Source organism: Chrysochloris asiatica, unplaced genomic scaffold, assembly GCF_000296735.1.
Source record: "Chrysochloris asiatica unplaced genomic scaffold, ChrAsi1.0 scaffold00023, whole genome shotgun sequence".
NCBI classification, from domain to species: domain Eukaryota; kingdom Metazoa; phylum Chordata; class Mammalia; order Afrosoricida; family Chrysochloridae; genus Chrysochloris; species Chrysochloris asiatica.
Genome location: NW_006408541.1, coordinates 6,008,150 through 6,023,440, shown reverse-complemented (window position 1 = coordinate 6,023,440; position 15,291 = coordinate 6,008,150).

Here is a 15,291-nt window from a genome sequence, read left to right as displayed (position 1 = left end):
TTGTCTTCCAAATTTCTTGGCAGAGATGAGTGCGTGTCTCCTGTGCTGCCTCACTTCCTTGAAAGAATGAGTCAGTGAGCTGGCCCTTTGGACAACTATGAGATTTTTTTTTTAAATGAGAATTACAGAAGAAAATGTGAGAGATGTTCATCCCAGGCTATGGGTGTACTGTCCTATTTGGCTGGAGCAATGTCTCCATGGTTGGTATCACTTTGCCAGGCCACATGATCCATCCAGTGTGACAATGGATATCACCAATTCCCCTTACTCCAGCCCTGACAAAAAAGAACCACCCTCTGGTCATTTTGCTTTGGACACAACATGTCTAGAGGAAAGAAACCACAAACAAACCCCAAAGCTGTTGAGTCCATGTTACTGTCCTGCCTCCTTGATCATTGGATTTCTCAGTCAGACTTTTATGTTGTCTTCCTGGGAACACCCATCTGTGTCTGTGAGCTTTATTAGTATGCCTCAGTATCCCCAAGTCAGTTCAGTGCCAGCATAATGACAGGAACATGTACCTAACCTAGGATAGGCTGAGAGACATACCATGAATGGAGTTAAACTCTTCAATCAGCAGCTTGCTCTGCGGTCTTCTCAATGTCTCTAATATTGAACTCAGGAGTCACTTCATACATGTTCCCAGAATAAACCTTTAGGAGATTTCCATTAGGAAGTTTGTTTTTGGTTTTCCAAAGTGAAATAAAAGATAAAGAAAGAAGTGGTTGAAGGACTTTGAGAAGAGGCAGAACCTAGATCCCAGATAACCCCCAAGTTTACTTCCAACACTTGACTGATGTATTCATAAGAAGAGTCATGAATATTTCTCTATGATGTTATGGAGATTTCTATTTCCTACGGATTTTCCTTGGAATTCAAAAGTATTATTTCCCAATTACTAAACACAATGCAATACTTATCGTCTGTATCTAACATCTTCCATACTCTTATGAAATCTAGCTGCCAACCCCTTTTTTTCACAGATTCTCACTGCAAACACCATTTTTTTTCTTCACTTTTTTCCCCCTTTTGTATCAAGTGACACAAAATACTTGTGATCAACTCTCAGAAAATGAATGGCTTGATGCAATGCACATGCACACAAATTTCAATGGATTCTTCAAGAAAGACCAGTTCACAGTCAGAATTCCTTTCTATCTCAATGGTAACGGGAAAATAAAAGCCAGTGATTTTCAACAGTGAAGAATAAGGAATGGTAGAATGGTAGAACTTTTTCAAAGACTAAGATGACGAATGGTATAAGTGGCTAAAAATATTCCATTTGCATTTGAAATATGCCCCTATAATTTACAAAGACTACAGTATTTTTGTTGTTGTTAGATTTTAAATAATTATACTGACATATTGGTGCTAATAAAAGTCACTGGCAATCTATTATTGAGAAGAAAATGGCATGGATTTAGGTGTAAAACATGCATGTATTCAGATTAGTCAGAAATATTATTCATATTTTTCAGTAGGCTTTAAGTTGAATAATGGCAGTGCATTAGAATATTTTTATAGCTTGTTTATTTCAAAGTTAGTCTTTCTATTGCTGAAGTCAAGAGTTTCCTTCTCAAAATTTTAGCCAACACTATGCAACCAATGATGAGTCAGCTCACACTATCTTTCATTTATATGCACACATGGCAAGACCAGTTGAGTCTAAAAACAACTCAATGAATAGTCTTCAGTGAAAGGTTCAGTGTGGCTAGAAGCTGGGAATGAAGAAACAAACAAACATAAAAAGTTGATTGATCATTATCCTTGGAAAGCTTTTAATACAGTTGTTTCTAACAAAGTAGCCCTTTGGGACCAATAGAAAGGGGGGACTGGTTGTTGAGAGCTTGCTCTACCATGTGCTGACAGGTGGCTTGATCTTGAACAATTGGTGGACACACCTAAGACTGTTTCCTCATCTATGAAATGGGTTTTTCAGATCTGCTGATAAAATTAAGGAAAATCACATTTTTACAAATGTAACTCAGTTTCTGACACATATAAGCGCTATAAAATTTGACTTGTACATGATAATTTATCCATTCATCTTATCATTCATTTATTGATCCAACAAACACAGAAACATATAATATTTAGGTCCTCATAATACAAAGATAATCTTCCCCATCACTCAGTAAAACTACCAGAATATGAAGGAAAAAAAAAAAAATTGAATGATGCAGGGAACATCAAAAGAGAGCAAAAGAATACTCAAACTCATTATACTAAGTAGAATTGGTCAAAGTTCAATCAATTTAAAGGGTAGCATATGACAAAGAAGGGAGGCGATTGAAAGAAGTCCAAGCTGTGCTGAAGGAATTGGTAAAAATATGACACCAGGAATTGATGGACTACAAAGTGTGATGCTTCAACAAACTGATGCAATGCTGGAGGCATTACTCATCCATGCCAAGAATTTTAGAAGACAGCTACCAGGTCAACCAGTTGAAAGAAATCCTTGTTTATGCCCACTGCAAAGAAAAGTTGTTAAGTACTGAGGACTCGGTTCCAATTCATAGTGACCCTGCACAAGGTTTTTGAGGCTGTCAATCTTTATGGGAGCAGAACGCTTCATCTTTCTCCCATGGCACAGCTAGTAGTTTCAAACTGCTGACTTTGAGGTTGGCAGCCCAACTCGTAACCATTAAGCTATCAGAGCTCCTTGCAAAGAAAAGTAGCCCAATGGAATTCATAAATTATTGAGTAATATCACTAATAACACAAGCAAGTAAAATGTATGCTGGATACAATACAAAAAGTTTGCAGCAGTACATCACAGAACTGCCAGAAATTCAAGTGAGATTCAGAAGAGGCTGTGGAATGAGAGATATCATTGTTGATATCTAATGAATATTCTGTCACTTGTCTGTCAGTTTGTCTTACACAATGGATTGTGTGTTGATGGAAGTTATGCAACAAGCATTTCAAAACGTAGCAGGGTTGCCCTGAGTTAATGGATTTCAGCAGACTTTTCAGACTAAGACAAAGAAGAAGGAAAGGCGGACCACTTCTGAATGGTTAGCCTCTGAAACCCTTATGTCTAGAAGCAGAACAGTGTCAGTATGCTGAAGGAAGATGAACCGCTTAGATTGAAGGCACTCAAAATATGATTGAGGAAGAGTTGTTTCCTCAAAGTAGAACGCATCTTCATAACATGAATGGGGAAAATCTTTCCAGACCTTCATTTGCTGATAGGGCCCAACTCAAACTGGGAAGAAACCCCTGTTGATAGCCACTAAAAATCAGAACATGGGGAATCAGAACATGGAGAACATGAAACTAGGAGAATTGAAAATTGTCAAAAATGAAATGGAATGCATAGATTGTTATCCTAGCATTAGTGAACTGAAATAGATTGGTACTGATAATCCAATAATAATGGTTTAATGGGTCCTGGTGTGGCATTGTAGGATAAGCATTGGACTGCTAACCAAAAATTCAACAATTCAAACCCACCAGCTGCTCCTCAGAAACCTTATAGGAGTACCAATGTGGCCAGTGGGTTAATGCACTGGACTGCAAAGTAGGTTTGAAATGCAAGTTCGGCTGTTCAAGCTCACCAGTCACTCCTCAGAAACCCTATACAGGGTCACAATGGGTCAGAACCAACTTGATGGCACTTAGCAGCAAGAAATGGTTTACTATGCTAGGAAGTATAAATTGAAGAAGAATGGTGTCACATCCATTAAAAGAACATTTCAAGATCTATCTTTAAGTGCTGCCTGTCATAGGATCATATCCACACATCTTCAAAGAGGAGCAGCTAATATCACTTTTATCAAATTTACACAACAACTACTAAAGCTAACTATGATGAAGTTATGAAATTCTACCAATTTCCTCAAGGAGCCCTAGTAGCAACTTCAAGGTCAGTTGTTCAAATCTACTGGCTACTCCACAAGAGAAAGATGAGACTTTCTGCTCCTGTAAAGATTTCCAGACTCAGAAACCCTATACAAGGTCTAAAATTGATCAAACAGGCAATCAAGTTGCATTTATAATTACTGATGATTGGGAGGGAAAAGTTGGAGGCAAATAGGTATCAGTAGTTGGAAAATATGGCCTTGGTGATAGAAACAATGTTGGAGATAACATGATAGCATTTTGCAGGATCAATGAATTATTCATTGCAAATACCTTTTTTTTTTTTTTTTCAGCAACCGGTGGAACTCATAAGATGGAATACACAGAAATCAAACTGACTATATCTGTGGGAAGATAAAATAGAGATGTTCAATATCACCAGCCAAAACAAGACCAGCAGCCAACTGCAGAACAGACAATCAATTGCTCATACGCAAGTACAGATTGAAGCTGACAAAAATGAAAACAATTCAAAACATGACCTTGAATATATCCAACTTGAATTTAGAGACCATCTTAAGAACAGATTCGATGCATTAGATCCTAATGACCCAAACCAGAAGAGTTGTAGGATGACATCAAGAACATCTTCCATGTAGAAAGTAAAAAAAATCATTAAAAAGACAGTAAAGAAAGAAAGGACCAAAATGAATGTCTGAAGAGACTCTGAAGCTTGCTCTTGAACTTAAAGAAGCTTAAACAACTGGAGGAAAAAAGGATGTAAAAGCTGAACCGAAAATTTCAAAAGGCAGCTAGAAAAGACAAAGCAAAGTATTATAATGAAATGTGCAAGGACCTGGAGTTAGAAAACCCAAAGGGAACATCATGCTCAGCAGTTCTTAAGCTGAACAAACTGAAGAAAAAAATTCAATCCTCGAGTTCCAGTATTGAAGTATCCACTCGTGGTGTGGTAGTGTAGGATCAGCACTGGACTGTGAACCACAGGTTGGCAGTTCAAATCCACCAGCTGCTCCTCAGAAACACTTTACAGGGTTGTTATGCATCAGAATTAACTCCATGGCATTTAACAACAACTACATGGAAAAATATTGAAAGATGCAGAAAACATTAAAAGAAGATGGAAGCTATACAGACTCATTGTATCAAAAAGAATTCCTTGATGTTCAGTAATTTTAAGAGGTGTCATATGATCAAGAATCGGTGGTACTGAAAGGAAGAAGCCCAAACTGCACTGAAGGAACTGGCAAAAAACAAGCCTCCAAGAATTGATGAAATACAAATGGAAATATTTCAACGAGCTGATACAGCCTTAGAGGCACTCACTCATCTATACCAAGAACACTGGGAGAGAGCTACCGAGCCTACTGATTGGAAAAGATCCGTATTTGGGCCCATTCCAAATAAAATTCACTAAGTGTAATTCAGAATAATTGAACATTAACATTAATATCACAAGTAAGTAAGTATAAATTTATGGTAGTGTAATGGGGTCATTCAAGGGGACCTGATTTCCTCTTCATTCAAAGATTTGTGGGTCTGTAAACTAGCTCAAGTACGGAATTTGCTGAAAGACCATGACTCTCTATTCCGGCGATTCAAGTTATACTGTCGTTAACTTGTCCTTAAATTCTTCCCCTTGTAGAGATCAAGTGAATATTTAGTATGCTCCCCATCTATTTCACTCCTAGGAACACCCTGTCTAAATAGTGAATGCCACAAATCCACATGAGTCAGACTAGTTTGATTACTACTATGACTCTGCTATGGAGTCCTGGTGTGGCACTCTGGGTTAATATGCCAAACTGCAAAGCTGTTTAAACTATAAGGTTGGCTGTTCAAGCTCACCAGCTGCTCCTTGGAAACCCTATACAGGGTCACTATGGGTCAGCACCAACTCAGCAGCACTTAACAACAACAATGATTCTGTTGGTGTGGTGCTATAAGATACATGAAAACCTCAAGGTTGATTTGAACACTAAGATTAGTGGTTCAAATTCATCAGTAGCTCCTCAGAAACCCTATACTGAGTCTCTATGAGTTGGGAACCCCTTGATGACACTTGATAACAACAACAATGATTCTGCTATCCATTAGAAGAACCAACCGTACCCAATTTGTCATTGTGGATTAAATGCTGTCACTTGCAGCCCCCTGCCTACCATGGGGTCTTATCAGCCACATTGTGGTTAGGTGTCTTAAGTCAATTAGAGCAGTTCCCACTGTCAAATCTGGTTTACATACTCTTGCATTCCCACCAGTCTTCCAGCATACTGAACCTCTCTTCAGAAATTAGTTCTTCACTTGTAGTAAAAGGTATGTCCTCTGGACACTTCATGTGTGGGTTTATGCCTTTCTCCTGATAAATCCACTCTAACATGCCAATTTCCTGAAGCCTTTGGATTCTTTTCTGTATAAAATACCAAGTCATTCTGGTACTTCAACTTGATGTATTGTAGGCTACCGTGTAATCCATGCTTCAGTGAACCAACCAAATAAACTATTAAAGTATCTTCTAACCTCTCAAGCTGAAACACTGAATGAAGAGTCTGTGCTTAGTGGGCCCACATCAATCAACTCAGACTGACCCAATCTTATGGTCTTTGCTCTATTATCCCACACCCTTAATAATAATTTTCATGCATATTCTCCAGGTTGCCATTTGGACAGAGTATGAAAATCAAGCAATTCCTTTGGAGTGTAACAGACTTCTTTCTGGGTCACAATTTGTGCTTCACCTTTTGGGGCTCACTGAGACGGAAGTTTAATTATAGGCCTAGTTTCCTGGGAATGTTTAGCAATGGCTAAACCTTAGACATGCCTTAAATGATCTACCTTAGATGGTGCCTCAGGTATCATCTTAGCAAGCACAGTTGAGTTAATCTCCTGGAGTGTGAACAGAGAGGATGATGATTTTACTGATAATGAATCAGCAGATAATGACAGAATAGTTTGTTCAGATGGGAGGGCTGGTGATGTTGGCAATAATGGTTTGATGAAAGAATTTAGGGGCTAAGATTATTGGCCCATATGTCCCCATCCCAAGTTTCAAGATCCTGTTTCTTCCCAACCAATGCTCTCACTTTTATCACCAGACACCATTCAAGATTGGAAATTCAATTGGTGTTGTAATTCAGTCACTGTTACAGTAAGACTTTGGGCTTGGTTTTCAATAATACCCACTCTGTTACTACAAGAAATAAGGCTTTCTTTCAGGGCACAAGTGAAAACTTTGAAGTCTTTTATGTGTTGTTTGAGCTGTAACTCCGAAGCCTTGAGTTGATCTCTTTCCTTTACCACTTGGTCTGTTGTCATTCTGTTGTTGTTGTTGTTAAGTGCCTTCGCGTCAGTTCCCACCCATAGTGACCCTGAGCAACTGGTGAGCTTGAACCACCAACCTTGTGGTTCAAACTGACATTGCAGTCCAGCGCATTATCCCACAGCACCACACCAGAAGTCCTATTGTCATTGTCATTGGTGGTGGTGGTGTGGCTGTGGAGTCGATTCCAACTCATAGTGACTCTCCATAGGGTTTCTGAAGCTGAAAATCTTTACGAGAGCAGAAAGCTTCATCTTTCTCCCATGGAACAACTTGTAGTTTTGAACTGTTGACCTTGAGGTTAGCAGCCTGACTTGTAACCACTGTGATACCAGAGCTCCTTCCTATTGTCATTAGGACCAACCAACCAACTTCCCTACACTTATCATCAAAACAATATCAAACACAGACTAACCCAGAGTCTCACTTGTACCAATATGTGATCTACAGATGGTGATCAATTCTATGCCTAACAGAATGAAACCACCTGGTCCTGCTCCATCCTTAAAACCATTCCTATATTGGAGTCAGTGTTGAAACCACGGTGTCAATCCATCTTGCTGGGGAGCTTTCTCTTTTCACCAACCTTCTGCTTTACCAAGCATGCTGTCCTTCCACAATCTCCAACTGCAGCCTCTCAATCCAGCAAGTATGTCTAGTTCTGTTTGGATATCCCTCACCCAAAATCCTGGTCAGAAAATTTTCTCCCTATAGAAAATCAGGACAATTATAAGCTCTCACTTCCCATTTTTCCTCCTTTTTTTCATGGATCACAGCCTTTCACTACCTTTTGCCCAGCGTCTTTAAACAGTGGTTTCATACATTTTGTTCAACCTTCTAGCAAGAGGTTAAGTCCTTCTTACCCCTTTTTAGCTGGAAGTGAAATGGATGTGACATCTAACCACAAATATAAACAATAATAGATCTTCTATGTAACTAAATCATAAGTTTGTTGTTGTTGTTGTTTTCCCTATAATCCTCTGGGGAGTTAGGTAGCTCTGTAGGATAAGTGCTGGACCCACAAGCTCAGTGATTTGAGCCCATCAGTTGCTCCACAGAAGAAAGATGAAACTGTCTGCTCCCCAAAAGGCTTAACACCTCAGAAATATATGGTTGGACCCACTAGATGGTACTTGCCACCAGCAGTAATAATAATCGTCTGAATATCTAGCAATGTAATCAAAGTTATCTTTTGTTTTAATTATCTAGTGCTGTGATCACAGAAAGATCACCAGTGGATGCTTTAACAAACAGAAATTGATTCTCTTACAGTTGAGGAGCCTAGAAGTCTGAATTCTGGGTGCCGGCTCTGAGGAATGGTTCTTGTCTCCTTTAAGCATTGATAGGTCCAGCATTCCTTGGAGTTCTCCTTGTGTCTTAACATCAATCATTCCCTGGGTCTAGGAGTTTCAGAACATGGGGACTCAGATTCAAAGGACACACTCCACTCCTGGCTCTTCATGCTTGATGGTAGCGGGTCCCAACTTCTCTCTTCATGTCTCTCTTATGTTTTGTAAGATAGAAGATATTGCATGCCACATCCTTGGGAATCCCCTATATATTGGATCAGGGTCATTTTGGGATCAAGGGTGTTGTTGTTAAGTGTCATCATGTTGATTTTGACCCATAGCAACTTTGTATAGGGTTTCTGAGAAGCAAGTGGTGAGCTTGACCTTGCCATTCAACTGACTTTGTAGTCTAGCACATTAACCCACAGTGCCACACCAGGCCTCTTATTGGTTTATTTCATCTGATCACATCACTGGGAATCATCACACATCTGCCAAACCACTGGAAATCATTGCCAGCCAAGCAGATCCATACTTTGTTGTTGTTGCTAATCGCTGTCTAGTCGATTAGAACTCATAGGAACCCTATATAAGGTTTCCAAGGAGCAATTGGTGGTTTGAACCACCGACTGTGTGGTTTGCAGCCTAGCGCTTATTCTACAGGGCCACACCAGGAGTCCACATACATATTTGGGAGGATACTCCATAGCACTTAATGATAATCTCAGTACTTTCAGCTTTCAATACTACCCACTACTATCCACTTGCTGTTGATGGCATTCTTACCATGATTTCAGAACTCTGAAACTTCTAAACATCATGAAACAAAATAGTTATCCTAGTAGGAAAAAAAACAAAAAACAAAAACAACTATCACATAAAAATCTGAAAGTTGAACGCTACTCAAGTGTTTAGAAAGTTAATGTGTGGGCTCCAAATGTATAAAATTGACATCTGGGGAGCCATAAAAATCTACTTAGAAGACATTAACTTATTTATATTATAAAGCACTTTATTAACAACACTTGCTATTTGATGTTTAATAACCCAGTCCCTCAATTATTATATATCAGTAGAATTAATGTCAGTGGAGAGAGTGTCTAGTATACAATCTTCTTTTCTGTTTAATCATATCTGTTTCCTTAGCTCCTTGAGGTAAGCTCAGACTCCTTGAGAATAGCAAGGCCAGAAAGAGCAATGTTAGCAGGAAGCTAGTAAAATAATCAATATTGCTGCTAATTCACGCTGGGTATCCAGAGAAGGAAGCGTATTGCCTGCCAGGGAAGAGTCCTTGGGTAGAATGGGTACATTACCTGGAGTTTATAAGTACAAGTTTATTTACTTTAACATAGCGGAATCATGAACATAGAAGTCTTTTGAGCAAGTAATAATCTCAGTGAAATTTCTTTTTCCTGTAAAATTCATCCTGTTGCAATTACGTGATTGGTCTTTGAAATAAACTCTTCTTGAACACGTTCTGATACTTTCTCCAAGGTGAAACTAACTAGGTCAAACATTTTGTTCTTGCTTACTGTTTTGTATTAGTTACCTAGCACCTCTGTAACAGACAGGATCCTGGTGTAGCAATATAGGATAAGCACTGGACTGTTAACCACAAGGTCGGTGGTTCAAGCTCACCATCAGCTTCTCAGAAACCCTACACAGGGTTGCTATGAGTGAGAACTGACTCCACGATACTTAATAACAAGAAGCTGTAACAGAAATACCACAAGTGGATGATCCTAACAAATGGAGATTTATTTTCTTCTAGTTTATGAGGTCATCTTCTGGATTCGGCTTGCTCTGCTGCCTCTGAGGGAGGGTCCTTATCTCTTTTCAGTTTTGGTTCCTCAATTTCTTGGTAATCTTCATGTAATATGTAACTTTCCTCCCTGTGTGCTTCTGTATCTATGCCTAATCTGCTCCTTTAGTATCTCTAAGGCAATTGGTTTAAGGCACATCCCATACTGATAGGATCTTATTAATATATATATTTTTTAAATGTCTATGCTCAAATGGGATAACATTCACAGGTATAGAGGTTTCGAGTTTTCAAAATACACACACAGTGGCTTTCAAAACTTCCTGGAAAAAGTTCATTTTTTTCCCACATACTTTTTTAAGGTCCCTCACATCTGGGAAGACACAATTCAATCGATAATACTGTTCATTTCATGCTTACGTAGTTTTTACATTTCGTTTCCAGAAAGCAAGGAGAGGACTCAGTCACTGGAGCAAACAGAAATATGGACTCCGAGAAACTTGGGTGTCTCTCAGCTAAGCTCCAACTGTGTTCTTGAAAGAGCTCACCTGGATGTTCACAGATGTGCACACATCATCTGGTGTTCTAAACGCATTCTGTCAAATCAACATGAAAATTCTGGTTTGTCTTGATGACCAGAGAAATGTGTAATCACAGAGCATTTATAATCTTCTAAACTCTGATACTCTCTGTTACCTTGTTTTTCAAAAGTTTTATGGCACTATATAATATACATTGTTGTTTTTGTTAAGTGCCATCAAGTCTGTTTCGAATCAGAGCGAGGAGAAGCTGGTGGGTTTGAACAGCTGGCCTTGTGGTTCACAGTCAGTGCAGACCCTACAGTGCCACACGGGGAATCCACATATATATGCATGCATTTACCTATGTTGCTGTTTTTAGGTGCCACCTAATCTGTCCCAACTCATAGTGACCCTATGCACAACAGAACACAGCCCATCTCTACACTACTCTCGCAACTGTAGTTACAGTTGAATCCAATGTTGCTACCATTGTGCCAATCCATCTCATAGGGGGTCCAATCCATCTCATAGGGGGTCCTCCTATTTTTCAGTGACCCTCCACTTTACCATGCATGATATCTTTCTCCAGGGACTGATCCTTCCCGACAACATGTTCAAAGTACAAGAGATACAGTCTCACTATCCTGTCTTCTAAGAAACATTCTGAGTGAACTTCTTCTAAGACAGATTTGTTTGTTCTTCTGCAAGTCCATGCTACTTTTCCTTATTTTTCACTTGCACTATAATTCAAATGCATCAATTCTTCTCTGATCTTCCTTATTCCTTGTCTAACTTTCATATTCCTGTGAAGCGATTGAAAATACCATAGCTTGGGTCAGACCCACCTTAGTTCTCAAAGTGACCTCTTTACTTTTGAACACTTTAAAGATGTCAGTTGCAGGGATTTTCCTTTTTTTTTTTTTTCCTTGTTTTCACATTGTTCCTTCCCTTAAAGCTTCCATGGATTTGTTTCCTGATTTGATTGTTATTTTTTTGGTGTGATATCAGAAGAAGTTCTTTTGCCCCCTTTGCCTTCATTTTACAGTCAAGTATGAGGCAATGTCCATTTGGGCTATGTCTCATTGCATGTAAGTCCTTGGTTCCATGAGGTTATAATAAAGCCCAGGAATCCTGATCAGTGAACAGGAGGAGATAGCTAAGGAAATAACTTTCCTCACACAATTCATGTACCTCATCTCTCTCATATGCAAAGCAATTTTGCTCCCAGACCCAACTGTATCATGATAGAGTACCTATGTAATAAAACAGCTGTTTTTTGTTTTGTTTTGTTTTTTTTCAAAATACTTTTCATTTACACATCCTTTGTTTTCTTCACTGCTGCTTCCATGAGTTTAGATTGTGGATCCAAACAAAATGAAGTCTTTGACAACTTCAATGTTATCATGATGTTATTTATTGATCCAGTTGTGAAGATTTTTTTTTTCTTTTTCATTTTCTTTACCTTAAAGTGCAATCCATACTGAAGGTGTTGACTTTATCTTCATCACTAAGTATTTCAAGACCTGTGGTGATAAAGGATAAGCACTGGACTCTTAACCAGAGGCTTCGCAGTTCAAACCCACCGAAGATGAGGCTTTCTGCTCATGTAAAAATGTATAGCCTCAGAAGGTCATTATGAGTCAGAAGTGAGTCTATGAGAGTGTGTGGGGAATAGAAAGGGTCTCCACTGATTAATTTTCATCTTGTCTAGATGGGTCTGGTTAAAAGAGATGACAATAAGATTCTTATGATTCACCAGTGAGTAAATGTTATCATGACTAATTGCAACTGTCACAATTGTAAAAGTAGACATTTTGTAACAAAAATGGAGGAGTAGTTAATCTTACAGTCCAGAAACAAAAAACCCTAGGACCATTAAGGGAGAAGAGCACAAGTGGAATGCGGGACCTTATCCAGAGAAGCAGCAACACCAGAGATGGAGGCAGAGATGGGGACATGGAGAGAGAGGGAGCAGCTGAGGGCTCTAGATTCATGGGAAGAGAGGGACTAAGAGATGGTGGCCAGGAGGCAGACTTACAAAATGTGCCCTTTGGTGGTATAAATTCTTATATATGCCTGAGTGGTTTTTTTTGTTTGTTTTTGTTTTTTAAAGAGCAAAAGTGAATAGAGAGAAATACTGTAAACTGATGGTACATGGAGGGTAATGTAATTATTGTGATGAAACAAGTCGTATGATTTGTTTAATGTAAAACCGATGATCTGCTCTGTTAACTTTCACTCAATCCACAATAAAAACTTAAAGAAAAAAATTTTTAAAAAAAGAAGTGTCTATGGCAGTAGGTTTTTGTGGGGTCCCTTCCTGAAACCAAGTTATGTTATCTGCATACTTTAGGCTGTTAATGAGTCTTCCTCCAGTCCTAATGTCAAGTTCTTCCTTATATAGTCCAGTTGCTGGGATTATTTGCTCAGGACACAGATTGAATAAATACAATGAAAGCAATGGACACACACACACCATTCCTGATTTTAACTATTCAGGACCCTCTTGCTGTGTTTGAACAATTGCCTCTTAGTCTGGGTACAGATTCCTCATGAGCACAGGAATTTTATGCAATCTTATCCATAGTTTGTTATGATCCACAGAGTAAAATGTCTTTGTGTGGTCAATAAAGTAATAGTAAACATCTTTCTGGTATCCTCTGCTTTTAACCATGATACATCAGACATAAGCAAAGCTATTCCTCATTCCATGTCCTATTCTGAATCTAGGATTTTTCAAAGTTTGAAAAATCTTGGATTTTTCAAAGTTCCCTATGGATGTACTGCTACAACCATTTTTATTTATCTCCAACAAAATTTTACTGACATGTTATATCAATAACATCGATCAATTATTTCAACATTCCACTGGATTACCTTTCTTTGGAATGGCCACAAACTATTGATTTTCTCCAATCGGTTGGCCAGGTAACTATCTTCCAAATTTCTTGGCATAGATGAAGGAGTATCTCCAACTCTGCATCAGATTTTTGAAACATTTTCATTTGTATTCTGTCACTTCCTGGAGACTTGTTTTCCACAAATTTCTTCAGTGTAGCTTGAACTTTTCAGGACATTGGTTCTTAATCACATGGCATCTTTTGAGTTGCTAAACATGGACCAATTAGTTTTGGTATAGTGACTCTCAGTTCCAGCGTCATTCAATATTTTGCCCATTGTTGTTGTTAAGTGCTATTGAGTTGGTTCTAACCCATAGCAACTCTGTATAGGGTTACTGAGGAGTGACTGGTGAGTTTGAACTGCCAACCTTGTCATTCAAACCAACTTTACATTCCAGCGCATTAACCCACAGTACCACACCAGGACTCTTCAGGTCTTTCAGTTTGAGAAATGCTGAGCATGTTCTTTCTTTTTGTTTTTCTAACTCTATGTCTCTGCCTAAGGAGCTCTGGTAGCGTAGTGGTTACGAATCGGGCTGCGAACCTTAAGGTCAGCGGTTCGAAACTACCAGCTGCTCCGTGGGAGAAAGATGAGGCTTTCTACTCCCGTAAAGATTTACACCCTAGGAAACCCTATACAGGGTCACTATGGGTCGGAACCGACTCGATGGCACATAACAACAACAACAACATGTCTCTGCGTAATTCATTGTAATATTTCATTTTGTCTTCTTGAGCTGTCCCTTGAAATTTTTCTCTTAGTTCTTTTACCTCATCATCTCTTCTAGTCATTTTAGCTTCTCCTTGATCAAGAGCACATTTCAGAGACTCTTCTGAATTTTGGTCTTTTCTTTCTTTCCTGTCTTTTAAATGACCTTTTGTTTTCTTTTGTATGATATTTTTGATGTCATCTCACAGCTTTCTGGTTTTCTGTCATTGCTGTCTAATTTGTCAAACCTGTTCTTCAGATGATCTCAAAATTCAAGTGGGATACAAGGAGCTCTGGTAGTGTAGTGGTTACGAATTGGGCTGTGAACCGCAAGGTCAGCAGTTTGAAACTCCCAGCTGTTCCGTAGGAGAAAGATGACGCTTTCTGCTCCTGTGAAGATTTACAGCCTCGGAAACCCTGTACAGGGTTGCTATCAGTCAGAACCGACTCCACGGCACACAACAACAACAACAACCTCAAGGTTAGGCTTTGATTCGTGTGGATCTGTTTCCGTTTTCTTCAGCTTTAGCCTGAACTGGAATATGATCCCTTGGTAGGTTTTTTCTATAGTCAGTCCCTGGCCTTGTTTTGGCTGATGATATTGAGTGTCTCCATAATCTTTTCACACAGATGTAGTCTCTTTGATCCCTGTGTATTCCATCTGGTGAGATTCACATGCATACTAACTGTTTCTGTTGTTGAAAAACAGGTATTTGCAATAATACGATCTCTAGCATAGTTTCAATCTCTAGCATAGTTTCAATCAAGGCAGTATTTCAAACTTCCAATCCTTCCCTTTTGTTTCTAACTTTCACCTTCCGATCACCAGTAATTATTACTGCAGCTTGATGGCATGTTTGATCAATTTTGGACTGAAGAAATTGGTGGAATTCTTCAATTTCTTAATCATTTGGCTTGAATGGTTGGTGTGTAAATTTGAATCATGGTAGTAACAATAATAGGCATATG